Source organism: Anas platyrhynchos, chromosome 2, assembly GCF_047663525.1.
Source record: "Anas platyrhynchos isolate ZD024472 breed Pekin duck chromosome 2, IASCAAS_PekinDuck_T2T, whole genome shotgun sequence".
Lineage (NCBI taxonomy): Eukaryota > Metazoa > Chordata > Aves > Anseriformes > Anatidae > Anas > Anas platyrhynchos.
This window is the reverse complement of record NC_092588.1, coordinates 144,005,815-144,023,220: the sequence shown is the minus strand read 5'-3', so window position 1 is coordinate 144,023,220 and position 17,406 is coordinate 144,005,815. Positions and strand designations below refer to the sequence as shown.

Below are 17,406 nucleotides of genomic sequence, written 5' to 3'. Positions count from 1 at the left end.
GTCTTCAGTGCAGTTCTGTTGATATACTGCTGTTTCAAAATTCACCCTTCATCTTTACAATGAGTTGTTTTATATTTCTGCTGTTCAGTTTTACTTAAGTCTTTCCTCTGGGTTGAAGGTTTTGAGTTCTCTCCCTGCCTTCACAGGCACCCACGTGATTTGCTAAAATAATTTGTGCGAAATTATGGGCCCAATTATCAAGATTGGTGCCTAAAAATAACCGCCTCAAAATCAATGGCCGGTTTTAAGAAACCTGGTTTATACATTTTATGCGATGTGATAAATCACCGTTGCACTGTATTAGGAGTTTATACTGAGAGTGACTCAGGTGGATGGCATGAAGCGCTTCATCCACCAGCTAAAAACGCGTTCTGGTTTACCTTGCGGAGAGAGAAAAGAGCAAACTGGATTTCTGACCCGTGTCACCTTCGGCACCACAGCTAACAGCCCTGCAGGTGTGTGTGGAGACTGATAAAGTGTGCAGCCCTCGCCATTTCACAATTGCTCACCATTTAAAAGTCAGGCGGCAGCAGCAGCAACAGGAAGAGAAAAGGTCACGGGAGGACAGTGTCCATTGCCAGCATCAGGTTTCAGAGTAGGGACCATAAGGGAGAAAATGAAAAACATTTGGACTTAATTAAGGCACTAATCTAGAAAAATGAGGAACAGTTGAAAGCTGCGGAGTTGGGGCATTGTACAAATTTCTCCTCTCGAGTACAAAGCAGCCTTGCAGTAGCTTCTGCTACTGAGAATAAGGAAGGAAGAGGCTGGCAGAAACTGTGGCTCTCAGGTCTACCCTGAAGCACTGGGGCTTTTTTGTAATGCAGTAGCATGAATAAAAGCAGAGGAGGGAATACAAAAGGAAAAGGGTCTGGGAGAAAATAACATGCATTGCTTAGAGCTTTGCTTCTCAACAGATAGCGCTTTCACATTTCTGAAAATATGCATTTCTCCTAGAAGTGGTTTTTCAGTTGTCATCTTCAATTTTCTGCTAGAAAGTTTGTCTTGTCCCTATATATAGTACATAAACAGCAGGTAAGGCTTGAGTTATGTAAAATAACACTGTGGATAATATGTACATGCATTTGCCCATATCAATCTGCCTCCTCCTGCCCCCAAACAAATAAAATAAAAGGATGGTGAGGATAGCTGCACAAAATGAGATGAAGGAAGACAAGATGCTCAAGTCCCTTCTCTACCCTTTGCAAAGCCAGTACAACTCTAGAGTAGAGCTCCAAGCAGCTAGGAGCATGGGTATCCGGCTCAGTTCCAGTGCTCTGTGTTTTGTCACTAGGATGGATACGACAGAGTTGGAGAACAAAATTAGGGGACTTTATTACACTCAGTGGCTTGCCCATGCTTTGGAAAGCACGTTAGAAAAGCAATAGTTCTGGGCATCCCAGACATGGAGACGCTGCAAATGGTCGACTTCAAAGGCTATCCTTTCCACTGCTGGAAACTGGCAGAGCTATACATCTGAGTAAAACAGTGCTGTGCTACATGACAGTGTTATAAATTTGCCTATTAGAAGCCCTACACACATGTATGAGGTTATTGAGCAAACAGGGATTCCAGTTAAATGGGGGGGCAAAATGGATGTTGTATATCTAAACACATCTTTTTTTTTTTTTTTTCCTTTGCAGCCAAAACAAAGACTAAGAACCATACTTTGTGCATGTTCAGAGAGCAGGGTGGATTTTCTACAAGAGGGGGTAAGTATGTGTTATTCAAAACTTTATATGAGGACAGATTTCTAGCCCAGGACTGAGGACGGAGTGATGCCCACGACTAGGAACAAAGGGATGCAATTACTCTTTTACATTGCAGTCTCCTGCTTCTACCTTTTAGAATGAGATTTAATGAAGGAAGACAATTGATTTTCAACATAATTGAATGAAGTTGGATATTAAACTTGGAGCACGGTCCTCGCTCTAGGGGTGTCTTCAGCTGAGCGTCAGACCCTGATTCTCCCACAGATTGCTTCACATGCAACTGTCTGGGGCAAACTAGTTGCAAGTCATGCATAGAAAGCTGCTCAAGTGCCTGAGAGTGGCCTGCATCTACTCTGTAGGGTAAGAGCAACACACAAAGACAAGGTAGTGCAGAATCCAGCAGTCTCTTGTTCCTTCCCATAACATGTAGTAAAGGTTTGGAGCTTTGATGTCTACTAAGAAAAATAAATACATAATAATTTGATATTATTAAATGAGAAAAATGAAATATAGCTTAATATTTGATAGGAATATGCACTATTCAGTAAGTAGATCTAGATGTACGTGGGTCTGACATAAAAGTTCTTTTAAAATTACATTTTGTGATAATTCTTTCTAAAAATGGCTGTGGCATGCAGTAAATACTACAGTCGTTGCTTTGAAAAAAATCTGTGTCTGTAGTGGTATGAAAATAAAATCCCACATCAAAGAGCACAGTGTAAGTTAGCCCTGACCCACAGACAAGGATATTTATGCAAGGATGTGTGTGTGTGTTTTCTAAGTAATGCTTTGCAATTTTGTTCTTCGGAATTACAAATATTTTTTCCTTCTCTTGTTTTCCCCTCACTGATGAAACGTGTTCCCTTTCAGCCACAGTGGAGGACTGGACAGGTGTACTGAAACCCCCAAACCTGCAGGATAAGGGATGCTATCATAGTTCACCAGAAGCTGGTAGGGCTTATTCTTGTGTCATTTAAACTAGATTTACGCTGATGGAACACCTCGGGGTGAAATCCAGGTCTTTTTGAACTCAGTGGCAAAGCTTGACTCCAAGGACAGCCAAATGAAATCAGCTTACAGAGAAAGCATTGGAAATACCTTTGTTATTTATACATTTGACTTAAGCCAAGTGATCTAACTGCTGATGAATTCCAGTAACGTAAGTCCTACTGATGCCATTAAAGTAAACTGAGTTAATCTTGTTTTACATGTGTGGGATGAGGATCAGAGTTTGTCCCAAAGATAAAGATTTTTTTTTTTCATTTGTATAAGTGTGAGAAGTGAAATTAAAGGTTCTTATTTAGGGCTGAATAAGGATGTAAAAACAAGAGAAGATGTGCAGGGAAAGTAGGATTAACAGTAGAGTTCTCTGAAGTGTTCGGTCTGCTTTGGAGCAGTTCTGTTGCCTCTGTGGCCACCAGCCTGCATATTTATTTGGCATCCTCATGTTTCTTTACAAAAGAACTGTTACCTCACTCCCCTAGAATATCCCCAAACAAGTTTTAGACTCATTTTTGGCTCTTTAAAGGACCATTTTGATGCTTATAAGTGGCATCTGTGTAAGAGAGCAGTGTGGGAACAACTTTTCTTTTTTTTTTAACCTCTGCTGCTGCCTGAGGCAGATTGAGTCACAGGTGCCAGGCACCAGCCATTAATGCCCTGCCAGGCGTGCGTGCGGACTGCTGTGGAAGTCCTGGGCTCAGCCTGGCCCTTGAGAAGGTCCATTTAGTCCCATCCAGGAGTCACTGAACACAGGCGTCTAAAAGGCACTGTCAGAGCAAATGAAGCAGAAGAGGTGCTCCCAAAAACCAGCAGAGACAAATCTCTCCTCTCCGCGTTCTGAAGAGATGCCAGTTCCTCCTGTGTATACACCTGGCAGAGCAGCACCGCTCAAAGGAACATCTCAATCTTCTGTGGCAGCAAGCCCAGGAGCTGCTCCGCCAGCCCCAACCTGGTTAACTGCTAGCAGGCAGTGAGCGGGCGCTTCCTGAGGACTGAGGGCAGATTTCCTCTGCACCGGGCACACGGCCGCTCTGGTGCTGCAGCTCGCTGACTTCTGAAGTCAGATTCCTAGGAAGTGTCCTCTGTCTGACAACCTGCTGTGAGTTTGGCATCTGAGTTTCTTTTCGCCACCTATCCAGCAGCCCTGCGTCCACAGGCATTGCTGCTATCCCGTGTGGTGACTCCAGAAAAACAGCCCTACAGACCTCATCTCCCTGCCCCTTCTCCAATAAGCGTATTCCCATGTCCTCAGAAGCCCTGTGAAGCTCTGCTGCCAAATCTGTCTGCCTGCATGCCTGCCAATGCATACACTGACAGACACGGCTGTGGCACTCAGCAGCATCCTCTGCGCTGCCCGTCAGCAGGTCAAAGCCACACTGGCAAAATGCTCAGATGCCAGCAGAAGAATCCTGGGAGTTGATAGTTTTAAGTCCAGTCTACAAGTTCCTGTAGTTTCTGGTAGATATGCTCGAATTTGCTGGTAGAAAATCCCCTACAAAATAGCTTCATGGAGTACAGAAGGATTCATTCATATAGAGCAGTGGAGACTATGTGATTAACATAGTCTCCACTTGTTACACATTGAGTCTGGGGGAAAAAAGGTGGTGTGGATGCACTTCTATTTAACATCCTTAAATTATTGCACTTTTAATAAATGAAGAAGCTAGTCCAATGTAACAACCCCAGGCAGACATAACCAGGAATTTCCCATCGGTGTCCCCTGTGGCATACCCAATCTTTGCATCTTTCCTGTCTATTTTTTAGTAAAAAGGACTTCTAATTTTGTGTACTTTATTTGTCAGCCTGTTCAAACTATCCCTACAATAACTTTGTTTCATTCTATCTTCTGTGGAGATAAAAACTTTTACATTAAAAATCAGAACAACCCTTCTCGCATACACTGGTTTTGTGCTGTGTGTATTGTGCCATCTTGAATTTTACCACTGCAAACTCAGAGGCATGATCTCTCCTCCGCATGGAGGAATGATGAAGTTATTTATATGTAACATACAACATGCTATGTCTTCCTACATAAATACATATTTAAAAAAAAAAAGAAAAGACAGCTACCACCTCAACAATATCTGAAAAAAATAACATTCTTATTTCAGTGACGTTTCACTGTGCACAATCAGTTGGCTTAGTACACTGTGCATGAACACATCAGATCTAAACTCATCAGTGACAGTTACTAAACTTCAGATTTTAGCTCCTGTTTCTTTCTTTTTTTTTTTTCCTTTTCTTTTATTTATTTATTTATTTTTAATTTCAACGTAATTCTGACTACATTTTCAAGTCTAAAGGAGATAGTTCATAAAAATATTATGCAGATATCCACATACACTAGAAATTTGGTTTTCTTCTTAAAGTCATCCAGCAGTACAACTGAAATAGCAAAATCAGTCTTCTGTCCTCTTCTGCCTTTATTTTAAAATACACGTGTATCCTATACCATGTATTTTGAAAAAAAAGGGATGTCACTAGGCACTAGGTGCTGATTTCTTTCCTGATGCTGTTCATGAAAATCAACATATTTCACAAACAAACACCACTGTGACCAATTGCAGCTAGAACAAAAAAAGTCACATCTTAAAGGCTTGAAAATCTTTCACCAGGAGTCAATATCAATAAATTAATGATGATTTAAATAACCTTTTGGTGTGACATTTGGGGGAAAAAAATGGAGATAGCAAAACTTACACTGTCTCCTTGTTCCTTCCAGGTATGAACTTAGCCCTGACTTCCTTACTCTCAGCCTCACTTTCTGCTACTTTTCATCTCTAGATAAGATGCTCTGACTATCATTTTCATGGGATTTAAATTGTGTACTTTGAGTGCTCATTTGTGAAAAGATGGTTTTTGCTTTTTTAAAATCAAACAAACAACAGCCTATGTTATTATTGATATCAGGTAAAGCTTTACTAAATCATTCCTTTGACTATAGTATGAAACACACACAACTTTAAATTCCAGTATCCCAGGAACTCAAGTATGAACAAAAGGACATATAAAATTGATCTGACCAAAGCTTCATCTATTCCCATACCCTACTTCCTATCAGATGCACAGGGAAGGGCATTATAGGAAAACATATTTCAGTACTGTAGAATAATCTACCACCTTTCATAATCGGGGGCCCTGGCACTACCTAACCGAGAGCTAATTTCCTCCACATTTTTTCCACTAGCTCTTTGAAACCAAGTGAATATCTGAATGCATCTGAAAGTGAAATCAATGTAAGACATAAAATGAGCCACATGAACTGGCAGCCCATGTAATGCTGTTGGTCAGATTGCTTTCCATGTTAACTGTGGTACTTACCTGATGCTGCTTTCCTGTGCTTCTTTGCATGCTGACTGAAAGCAGGTTGCTTCTGTACAAATTCCTGTTGAAATACAGACTGCTAACACTGAAATACATCAGCTTTTAGATCTGCTCATTACTCTGTTCTTGTCCATTTTTCTTAATCCATTTTTTTCTATGGAGAAATTTATCTATAGTTACAGCTTTAAAACAAATAATGTTATTTGCCACTTGGTTTAGGCTAACATCTATCTTTAGTCTTACTCCACAAGCTGGAAATTCTAGCTAGATTGCTTGTGCCAAGCGAAAACCCCCTTCTCACCCAGTTCCCTCCCTTGTTGAAGAGCACCCAGCAGGCTCTGCTGCCCTGGATCCAGCGTGGTGACACGGAGAAGTAGCAGATTCCAAGTCCCAGTAATAATGCATCAAGGAAACGATCCCAATGGCTTTCAAACACAACAGATCCTCCCAGCAGCACGGGTGCACCTCTGGCATCATATCGAGGATCTGTCCTCCTCCTTCGCTGTTCCTTGCACCTGAGATACGACAAAGTTCCTGGGACCAGGCATCTCCTTCCTTCTCTCCTACATCTGCTCAGTCATTCAGTGAGTGCATTAAATCTCCCCCCATTTGTGTTCTCGTTACTGTGAGGACTGCGACTGGTAGGAATTCCCTAGGATATCCTGCATCCTCCTGGTGACATATTTTGCCCTTAACCCAGGAGACAAATTAGCAGAGTGGTTTCATTTCTTCCCCTGCAGGACACAGATGTCTTGGCACAGGATTTGCACTGAAGAATCCCAGTTCAGCATTAGTAGTCCTTTCCTTCCTCTCATTGCGAGACTGCTTACGGCCAGGAGCTGGTCACAGGCCCTATAAGCTTCTTTTCTTAACTTGGCTGCACAAGGAAATGAGACATTTGCAATACTGCTTTTCATTTCTCTCTCTCTTTTTCCTGCCTGTCGGTGCCCTGCTAGTAACACAGGAATCCACCGAGAAACTTCACCTACATTTTAAATGGGGCAGAACCTCAAAGAAAATCACATTCCTAATGGTTTTGCAGAAATAAACAGGTTGGGGGTGAAAAGAAATCCAATATCTAATCTCTTGGGGGATTTGCAAACATAATTTTGTACATATTTTAGGTGGCAGTGGCTGGCTGGCCAGTAAGGAAGCTCACACAGGCTAGCCAAACACCCTGCTGTCCTAGCCATGGTGTTCCCTGCAAAATGGGGAGTGCCACAATGGTCCTGAATGGGACAGAGGTGGGAAAATATATCAGAAATCAAGGCTCATGAATTTTGCTCCTGCTGGAACAATTCATTTTCTTGCCTTGTGCTGTCCTCTAAAGAACATGCTGTTTGGTTTTAAAACTAAAATCAGGTTTTGTCTTTGTATAACTTTTCTATTTGAGGACCACAACGTACTATTTGAGTAGTGTATCATTTTTACACACACCCCTTCTCTAATTAGGCATTTGCCTTATTAATAAAACATGTAAACTGGCTTTGCTTATTTAAAGCACAGCTCAAGGATTTTCCTGATGGACCTTATTCACTAATACCTTTCTAAAAATAAACCTATATACAAATAATACATATGAAAGATAAAATAATAGTAAATGTGTTAACTATGTAAAATGCTCAGATAATAAGCTATGAAAATTATTACGCTTCTTTACCATTCATTAAACACTAGAATACTTGCTTTCACATGTATGTGTGTTATTAATCTTGAAAAGAGCACATATAAAGAATAAAATAAACTGTGAATGCTTTTAAACATAGTGATTTTAGGGGGGTTCAGAGGACAGACTTCTGTTTAATTGTGTTTCTGGGCTGCTGCCAGGCTGTCAGTATTCCCTAGAGCTGAATCTGTGGACATCAGAGGTTCTCCCCTGAAGCTGCATCTATAGACATTAAAGATTCAGAGTCCTTACATACCTTAAGCTAGGACAGACAGGGGACTAGGCTCTAATTACAGCCTATGCCCATTTAAGGTTCTTTAAGCTTAATGCAGAACCCTTGATGTAAATGAAAATCAGGACCTCAGCCACTTCAAATGTACTCACAAAAAAAAAAAAAAAAAAAGGAAAAAAAAAAAGGTTAAAATTCTGTTTAACTTCCTCTTCTTATCAAAGTTTTGGAAAAAGAAAGCCTTTTCATAACCACCAAGGTACTGTGTGTTTTATCTGAAGCCTGCCGTATAAAAACGGTGATTGATTTTTCCACATTAAGGGCAAAATAGCGGGAGATCTGTGCCTCGCTAACTCTCACACACACACCTGCTAGCAAAAGAGAGGCTCACTATTCAAATCAAAATGGGATTTCTGGGTTTTAACCGTAGGACTTCGAGGGCTCAATTCCTTTGGACTTGTCTTAAATTAAGAGCCAGAAATTATTTCCCTATGAATCTCCAAGCTAGATCTCTGCCAAGGTCACGGGTCACTTGATTGCATCCAGAAGCTCACTCTAAACTTAGCTGGTGATGTGTTGATGTGATGGGGTTTCAGCGCAGGATACTTCAGAGTGACCGAAGCTGGTTCCCATGAGTTTTTAATTCATTTGGGGAGTACGTAAAACCTGAATATCCTTTTCAGACCTTTATCCCATGTTATATCTCACCAGAAATGCAAACTTTTATGAGGATCTTTGGTTTCTTTCTTCTTTTTTTTGTGGGCCATAGATGTATTCATGGAAACAACAAGTAAAAATGCCCTGTAGAAGCACGGCTGTGAAAAAATATTACTAATTAAATGTGGAGTAAGTGACTATGATAAAAGCTCTTGGTAATACTCCTGGGCACTGTGGGGCAAGAGGTCATGCTTCGTGTGCCAAGAACGAGAGCGTGATGCTGCAGTGTTTGAGAACCAGTTGGAGAGTCGGTTCTCTAGATCAGTGGCCTCACTTCACTGGGAGCTGTATAAACACAGAAGTCAACCAAATAAATTTAGCTGTATTTATAACTCTCTTGTGTAGCGAAGTACACGGAATCAAGGGACGTAGAAGTTACAGACTGCCAGTAATGGCAAAAAAAAAACAACAATAAACACAACTTTAAATACACATTATGTAGAGCAGAGAAGAAAAAAAACCTTTCCAAATAAGACTGCCCATAGCTCAGTGACACTCGGCTGTTCCACACCAGGATCCCTCCCCTCTCTGGTTTGCCTCTTAGAGGAGTCTCCATCTTATTTAACAGTCTGAGCAGAACAGATTGGCCGGGGTCCTCTGCAAATCCCTGCAATAACATTAGGGCTTCCTCACCTCAGTGGAAAAGGCAAATGTAGTTTTCTTGCTCACTGGGTACCGTACAGAGAAAGTACTTGAATGATTTCTTCACAATGAGAGAAAAGAAATACGTAAGAACTACTTGAAGAGGTATTAATGAAATATTTTAAATTTCTTGAGGTTAAAAAAAAAAAGAAAAAAATCATCCCAGTCTAGTCTCCCACACGTACAACACCCACACGTTTTGAAGAGACCTGTAGGATGATGTAAATCAAGTCCAGAAGCAACCCAGGAGATGTCATTTTCATTACAGCTACTGGTCTATGGTGTGATTCAAGAGCAATTCCCTTACCCTGAATGCAGAAGCTCTGCTAGGCAGTGCTGTATGTATGCTACCTTTGTACTTCCAGTAAATCCCCTGCAGCCTGTATCCTGGGACAAGCACCTGCAAGAAGTGCAGACCCAACAAGCAGGTCTTCTGCATTATCTTATACTGAAAAAGACAGTGTCATATCCTTGTACTACAGCCCAAACATGCTGCAAAAAACACACACACACACAAAAAACACACAAACGAAGATTTTAATGAGAACACTACGTAGTGTACTACAGAGTCTGGCTAGTAGCGCACCCTTACCACGGATCACCAGGTGTTCAAAGGATATGTATCCATGCAGGATTCCTGCTCTGCCTTGACATGTCTCTTTCTGAGCTGTATTCTTCATCCCAATGGGGCTATTTTCATGATTTTTTGAAGCATCTCTTCACTATCAACGTGTTGACTTCATGAACCAACTCAAAACTCTACGCCAAAAGAATGCCAGGATAGTTTGGGTTGGAGGGGACCTTATAATACTTTCTTTGGAAAAAAAAAAAAATACCATACTGGGATTTTTTCAGTCTTCCAGTATTTGTATTTGTCCTTTCAGGCATCACTGACAAGTGCTACAGGAAGTTTTTTAACAAATACCGTTTATCCCTTAGGATGCATAGCAGCTGGACTGTCCGACTGACTTCTGACTCTACACGTTTTTCAAATGTTTCTTTAACTACTTTTTAGGAGCAAACATTTTTATTAACCTTTTGGTACTTCTAAGTTGTCCAGCCTTTATGGAAATTGCTTTCCAAATGGATACAAACCATTCTTATTGCTACTGCTGAATCATTCATTTCTGTACTTCTCGTTTAACTATTTTCAGTCCCTATTTTCAGTTTCTATTTTCCACCAATTTCTTGTGCCTGTTTCCCTTTTCTTCTCTTTATTCTGCTTACAAAAACTTATTTTCCTTATATTTTAAGTATTTGGTTCATCTCTTTCAATCCTCTCATTTTTTTATATTTTTATTTTCTTTACATACTTACATCTGACTCTTATTTTTCCATTTCCAAAATGTTCTGCTTTTCTGAGAAGAGAAGAGAAGAGAAGAGAAGAGAAGAGAAGAGAAGAGAAGAGAAGAGAAGAGAAGAGAAGAGAAGAGAAGAGAAGAGAAGAGAAGAGAAGAGAAGAGAAGAGAAGAGAAGAGAAGAGAAGAGAAGAGAAGAGAAGAGAAGAGAAGAGAAGAGAAGAGAAGAGAAGAGAAGAGAGAAAACTGTGATGCTGACAGAATTGAGCTTACTTCCTCCTGCTTGCAAGTCTACAGGTTTCCTCTCAGTCATGCGGGTTCCCTTGGCTTCTCATTTAGAAAAACAACAAAAAAAAAAAGGAGACAAGAACTATGTGTTCTTGGCTTGTCACGGTATTTTATTACCTTGAAGGACAGAGATCAACTTGTTGGGCATAAAATGAAAACTTTAGAACAAGCAGCTGGTTGTTTTTTTAAAAAAATAATTTTTATTTGGCATCACCAGTCAAACCTTTCATGTTGCTGAAATCTATTGCTGTCTTTGAAAAATCAGTCATTCTAAGCTGGTAAAAAATCAGTTCAAAGAGAGATTTTTCTTACTTTATGATTTCTTAGAAGCTTTTGAAAGTGTCACCTCAAACGAAGAATAATAAATACTTAAAATATGTTCCTACTCTCTTGTATGAAGCAATAATAATGGATATAAATTCTGGTCTTCCACATATCACAACATAAAAGCTTTGTTGAAGGAATATCAGAGGTTGAGAAATCACATCCTGAGAAGTTAGGAAATGTCAACCAATATTATTTTGGCTTTTATGCACTTATGCATTATGATGCAGTTCTCATTTATGTGTCCCCATTTTTTTTTTTTTTTTCTTAACAGAACAAAAGTTTCACTACATGAGCAGTTGCCATGTGTTTGCTTTCTTTTTATTGCTGGGTGGGTGATCCACCACTTACAACCATTGTCATTTTGGCTACCAGGCTACCCGCTAGCAGCGATGGATTCGCATCTTCTGTGCAAATGAAGATAATAATTTAAAAATGTTGACCTTTAGTCTGCAAATATATAGTTACAAAAAGGGAAATATGAAAATTAAATATTTTGGATCAATTCCAGGGCTTGGAATAGGATGTGCTTTTGTGTGCAAGACTATTGTGCTTACTGTCCCTAAATTTGACCCTTCCTACTCCTGCAAGTTCCTCTTCTTCTACTTCAGCAGCCTGAAGTCTATCATCTAATTCCCATCTGGATCTTTGCCCAGTCCCAGTCTTCTTGTGCAGTCGGTTTTAAGATTAGATCAAGATCTGAAAACCCTCATTCAGCCATCCCCTTACACCGGTGGTATTGGAAGGCTGCAGAGGTGGGATTCACCTATCTGAGCGAGTTGCCAGAGGTCTCTCTTACAGTCGAGGAGAAGAAACAGAAGCTTTCAGTGCATGACTGATCTATTTGAGACATCAGGAGATAAACTGCAGACCAGACATCTCTGACGTCTTCTCTTAACACCCATTGACTTTGAACTTTATGAGAAGGTCTTTCTTGGTAACTGCCCTTCCAGTTACTGGGAATTCCAATTCCAGGCATTTCTTTCTTCTCATTTTCAAAAGTTGCATCTTTTTAGATACACTCTTTCTGGGAATCCTCCCCCCCATTTATCTTACTTGTTTGTTCTCCTTAGTTGATCTGGATCCTGGCTTCTTTGTTATCTTAAGTATCACTTCTCCCCTTGCTCCCAAGAGCAGTGTTTCAGCATTTAAAAGTTTGACAGGCTAATGATGACAAAAAGGAATAGACTTAAACCTCATTATATTTTTCAACTTCAAAGACTTTTCCTCATATTTATTAATGCATCTTCACCATATTTAAGTCAGAATTATCACAGCTTTTTCAAAATAAGGGGAACTGCAGTGGAGACACTAAAGCCTAGCAGGCTTAGGTATTTAAGAGGTACAAATAGTCACCAGAAAGCCTAATCTGAGGAAGGCAAGATAAACCTGGTACATGGAGGTTTTTCAGTGCTTGTGTTTGGTGTTGCCCAAGTTTCCCAAACTCTTCGAGCCTGCGCTCTGCTGCAGTGAATTGAAATACCTTAATCTTCACAAAAATGGTGTTGTCAAAGGCTCCTGCAGTACTCCACACTTAATTAACTAGCCCCAAACTAATCCAAACTATTCTCTACCTGGTCTAAACCAAACTAGTTCTATGCAGTAAACCCTTACCTTGCATGTTTGGGATTTTCCCTAAATATGGTCCAAAATTCCTCCATGTACACTAAATTTAGCAAGCTAATGTTCTAAAGCTTTAAGGAGGGGGGGAGGTATTACAGTTGTCTGTGCAAGTTACCCTCCCCATAAAGGCTTCAGTTCACAGCACTACAGAACACGGTGGTTCACTTTTTATTACAATGTATTGGCATTCCTATTTGTGTTGATATATGGCAAAAGCATTTCTGTGCAAACATATCTATTGATTTAATTCTGAAAATATACTGCATTGCTAAGTATGAAAAAAGAATGTGAGATTTAGGACCATTAATTTTTTAGCCTGTTTATAACCCTAAGTTACTAATACTCTTCTAGGCAGTGCAAGTTTATACTATACGTAAGTTTCTCATATGATCATAAAATTCTTAATTATGTAGGCTCATTTTTCAGTTTATTGTATGTGATAGTCCATTACCATTCTTATAATTTATACAAAGGATGGAGGAGAAATTTATCTACATTTATTTTATTTATTCTAAATGATTACCAATGCAATCTCTAAAACAATTACTATGTCTGTCCATCATAGTTTGTAAAAAGAGAAAGTAATAACTTCATCAGCTACTACTGCTTTAAATTCTTTCTGTTGTAGTGATTGTTATTACACTTATTTACTTATTTAGGTTATTACGTACTATTTTACTTCAATGGTAAGTATGAACTTATATTGCTTCTAAGAAAATGTCATTCTCAAAACAAACTTATCAAGTGGAATTGAGATCCCTAGCACACTTTTCCATAAAATATTCAAAAAGCAGAAGTTCAGAGTATCATAAACTATGATGCTGACGTGCTACTCCACACAAAATGTTACCTTCAACAGGAGTTAGAATGATTTTTTCCCCAGTATTGTTTTAAAAAGTGATATTCCAAATTAAGATAAATTACCACTGCTACAAAGTTCTTATAGTTTATTGTGAAATGTGGTTTTAGGAAAATGAATGTGCTCTGCTAGAAGTAACTGATCTTTTCTGTGAATAAAACGGTCCACACTGGAATTTTATACTGTCTCACCATCATCATCAGCTATCTTTTTTTTCTTTCATCAGCAACAGATAAAGGCATCATAGCATTTTATTATATTTTTTAATGAAAATTAATAGCTGGTAAAGGCACAAACACATTTGCACACCAGAATGAATATTTTGTGTCTCTCCAGGTGGCATGCAATATATCAGCAACCATCATATGCTAATTATGCCTCATTTGTGGCTTGGAAAGGCAAAGTTCAAATTTCAGCCTCAGGTACATGTGTAGAGATGTGGAGATTTGGGAAGAATTCCATCATTCCTTGTATCCTCTCCTACCCTGGCCCCTATTTTTGCCATTTCTGATGCTCTTGGACTTAAACACCACAGCAGCGGTGTAATTCTAAGCACATGATAGCAAAAGACAACAGAATTAAATGTTTAACCCAACCCCATTTGCCCCGCTCCCACTTCCCAGGAGCTGTGCCAGTGCAAATTCCCATCCTCGTTGTCCCAGCAGTGGCTGGGGGGCCCATGTCACCTCCCTTTTCAGCAACCACTATGGCACGACAGAGCAGCTGTGCTAGGTGTGGGCTCACAGGAGGTCAGGACGTCCTGGCACAGCACATCCAAGAGAGCAGGCTGTGGTGATGGGGACAGCCCTGTATGGTTCTGGGAAAGCAGGTGGCTCCATTAATCTTCGAAATCCTGCAGGTAGAAGTCATTTATTTCCCCTCACGAGCAGCAGCTTTGTTGAAGAACAGGTTAGAGGAATAACAACAATAAGAAGAAATTCCCTTTTATTTTTCCTGAGGGTTTTTTGCTCATCTACGTATCATACACTTCCTCCATTTGCACTTTGTGATCTCCCTCCTGCCTAACTCGTTCCTCCCTTCAGTGTGTGGGAAGGCGAGGGGCCACGTGAGGTGTGAGGAAGGCGAGGTGCCATGTCAGGTATGTGGGAAGGTGAGGCACCATGTCAGGTATGTGGGAAGATGAGGTGCCATGTCAGGTGTGTGGGAAGGCGAGGCACTGTTTCAGGTGTGTGGCCGTGTCAGGAGTGAAGGAGGTGAGGTGCCATGGCAGGCATGTGGAAAGGTGAGGAGCCATGTCAGGTGTGGGGACGAGGATCACCATGTCAGGTGTGTGTGGGGGGCAAGATGCCATGTCAGGTATGTGGGAAGACAAGGTGCCATGTCAGGTGTGTGGGAAGGTGAGGCACCGTGTCAGGTATGTGGGATGGCAAGGCACCACCTGGCATGGGGAAAGCGAGGCGCCATGTCAGGTGTGGGGATGAGGATCGCCATGTCAGGTGTGTGTGTGTGGGGAGAGGCACCATGTCAGGTGTGTGGGGGAAGCGAGGCGCTATGGCAGGTATGTGGGACGACAAGGTGCCATGTCAGGCATGAGGAAGGTGAGGTGCCACATCAGGTATGCAGGAGGACAAGGTGCCACGTCAGGTATGCGGGAAGACGAGGTGCCATGTCACGTTAAGTGAGAAGGCAGGACACCATGTCAGGTGTGTGGGGAAGGCGAGGCACCATGTCACGTATGTGGGGAAGGCGAGGCGCCATGTCAGGTATGAGGAAGGCGAGGCACCATGTCGCCACGTCAGGTATGTGTTTTGTTGAGGCACTGTGTCAGACAGATGCATGCAGCCCTCAGCCTCCCCACAAGCGACGTCTGATGTGAAAGGGGAACCACGAACATCCAACAAGTCTCCCTGGGGCAGGCGGCACCCCAGCAAACCCCCCCCCCCCATGACCGCCCCCTCCCCTCCCCGCCGTCCCCTCAGCGCCTTTCCCGCCAACCCCCCCCATCCGCGAGGCGCCAGCACCGCGCCTGCGCCGCGCCGGGACTCCCTCAGCGGGTGACGCCACCGCGCGCCGCCGCCGTGACGTGGCGGGGCCGTGACGCAGCAGGCGGAGGGGGCGCGAGCGTGAGTTCCCTGCCCCCCGCGGCGGGACGGGGGGGGGGGGCAGCGCCTCAGGGGGGGAGCGGGGCCGGGAGGGGCGGCGGGGCCGGGCCGGGCTGAGGGAGCTCGGCCCCAAAAGCCGGAGCTTGGCCCGGTTCCGTGCCTGGGTCGCGGTCTGGGGGCCGGGTCCTTCGCCGCTGTGCCGCCAGCCCGGCGCAGTCGTTTGAACCCGTCCCGAGCCGTTAATAACGGCCGCTCCTGTCGTTATTCCGTGATAAACGGCCAAACAGGAGGGTGAGGTGAGGTAAAGGCGCTGCTCCCTCAAGCCTCAGCAGCTCCTGTGCACACCTTTTTCTTCACAAGGCCGTTCAGCAGCCAAGGAGCCGAGCTGCCTCTTTTTCAGTCTAATCTTACCATACCAACATATTTCTAGTACTAATTTTATGTATAATCAATTTTTTTAAGCTATTTTTCTGCAAAACAAAGTGTACATTTAAGGAATGAGGGCATATATATATATATATATATATATATACATATATATATATATTTTTTTTTCTGCCTCACTTGCTAAAAGAATCAGGCTTTTTTCAAAGTTAAAGTTCCTTAAAAATCAGAAAGGAAAAGGAAGGAAAAATCTTACAGTAGTTATGCTCCAAATTTAAATTTTTTCTTTTGCAATGGATCCAGCATAATGTTTTCTTGAAACATAGCTGGGGCATCAGAATGAAACTAGCGCTGTATGCAAATGTTTTTAACCTTTGCCCCAGCTGCTAAAGTAATAAACTTTGAGGTAACCAGATAGTCTGTAACTAAGCTGTTTTTCAAAGTGTTCGAGAAGGAAACAATAGTTTCCTATGCATCAGTTTCTCATTTCTGAGGATGTTGGAAATAGCAAAGACAGTGTATGATGAGGTATTTTTGACTTTCTCATACAAAACCTCAGATATACTTAGTAACTGACACATATATGTATGTGTTTTTAATGTACAGGTGCAATGATTACGCTGCGTTAGACCAACAGAATGTTCTTCATCGGTGACTTGGGGTGTTTTGAGGATTGTTATGTGAAGAGGTAATATTGTTTATGGAAGTGGCGTAATGTTTTTAATGTTTTAAATCTTTATATGAAAATGGTGATAGTTGCATGAGGTTTTTTTTTGTACCTAATGAGTTGGATGTTGTCAGGTCAAAAAGAAATATGTGGTCAAATGACAGAAATGCAACTTCGATCTGAAGCCTGCTGAAAACTTTGTTACAGTTACAATTACAGAGTTTAAAAAAAAATAAGTGGTCAAATCAAGAATGTTTTAACTTCATCAGTTACTTTAACAACATTGATTGAAGTATTTATTACTGTAACTTCTAATTCAAATCACTGTAAACATATGGTAAGCCTCAAAGAAGATGTCACTCTATTTGATCAATTGAGAACAAATATGTTTTAGTAGAATTCTTGTTTACTTACTGCTCTCTAAAATTTATGCCTCTGTTTTCTTATTTAATATGATTTTCTGTCCTTTGCTAAATACATTTCCTGAGATACTGGGACTTCCTGTTTTTTGTTTTCTTTAAAACAGGGATTGAGATGGATGAAATATCTTACTGGCCATAGCAGGAACAGGATGTGAAAGGTGGGTACTTTGAAAGAATACAGTTAAC

The 17,406-nt window shown here is 41.3% G+C and overlaps 1 protein-coding gene across 13 annotated transcripts in view; it reads left to right on the top strand.

Moving 5' to 3' along the window:
* The first annotated feature begins 14,524 nt into the window (after positions 1-14,524).
* The window catches only part of ZNF438 (zinc finger protein 438), a 48,207-nt gene continuing 45,325 nt past the window's right edge, over positions 14,525-17,406 (top strand). For 5 of the 13 annotated variants that reach the window (XM_027450557.3, XM_027450554.3, XM_027450546.3 and 2 more), the window contains exons 1-3: positions 15,626-15,768; positions 16,738-16,819; positions 17,325-17,378. The gene's annotated coding sequence lies outside the window, so the exon portion shown is untranslated. Of the gene's footprint in view, positions 14,544-14,908; positions 14,928-15,623; positions 15,769-15,805; positions 16,049-16,737; positions 16,820-17,324; positions 17,379-17,406 lie in introns of those variants that run through there. The other 8 variants (XR_003495173.3, XR_003495174.3, XR_011807072.1 and 5 more) reach the window with 5 other exon arrangements.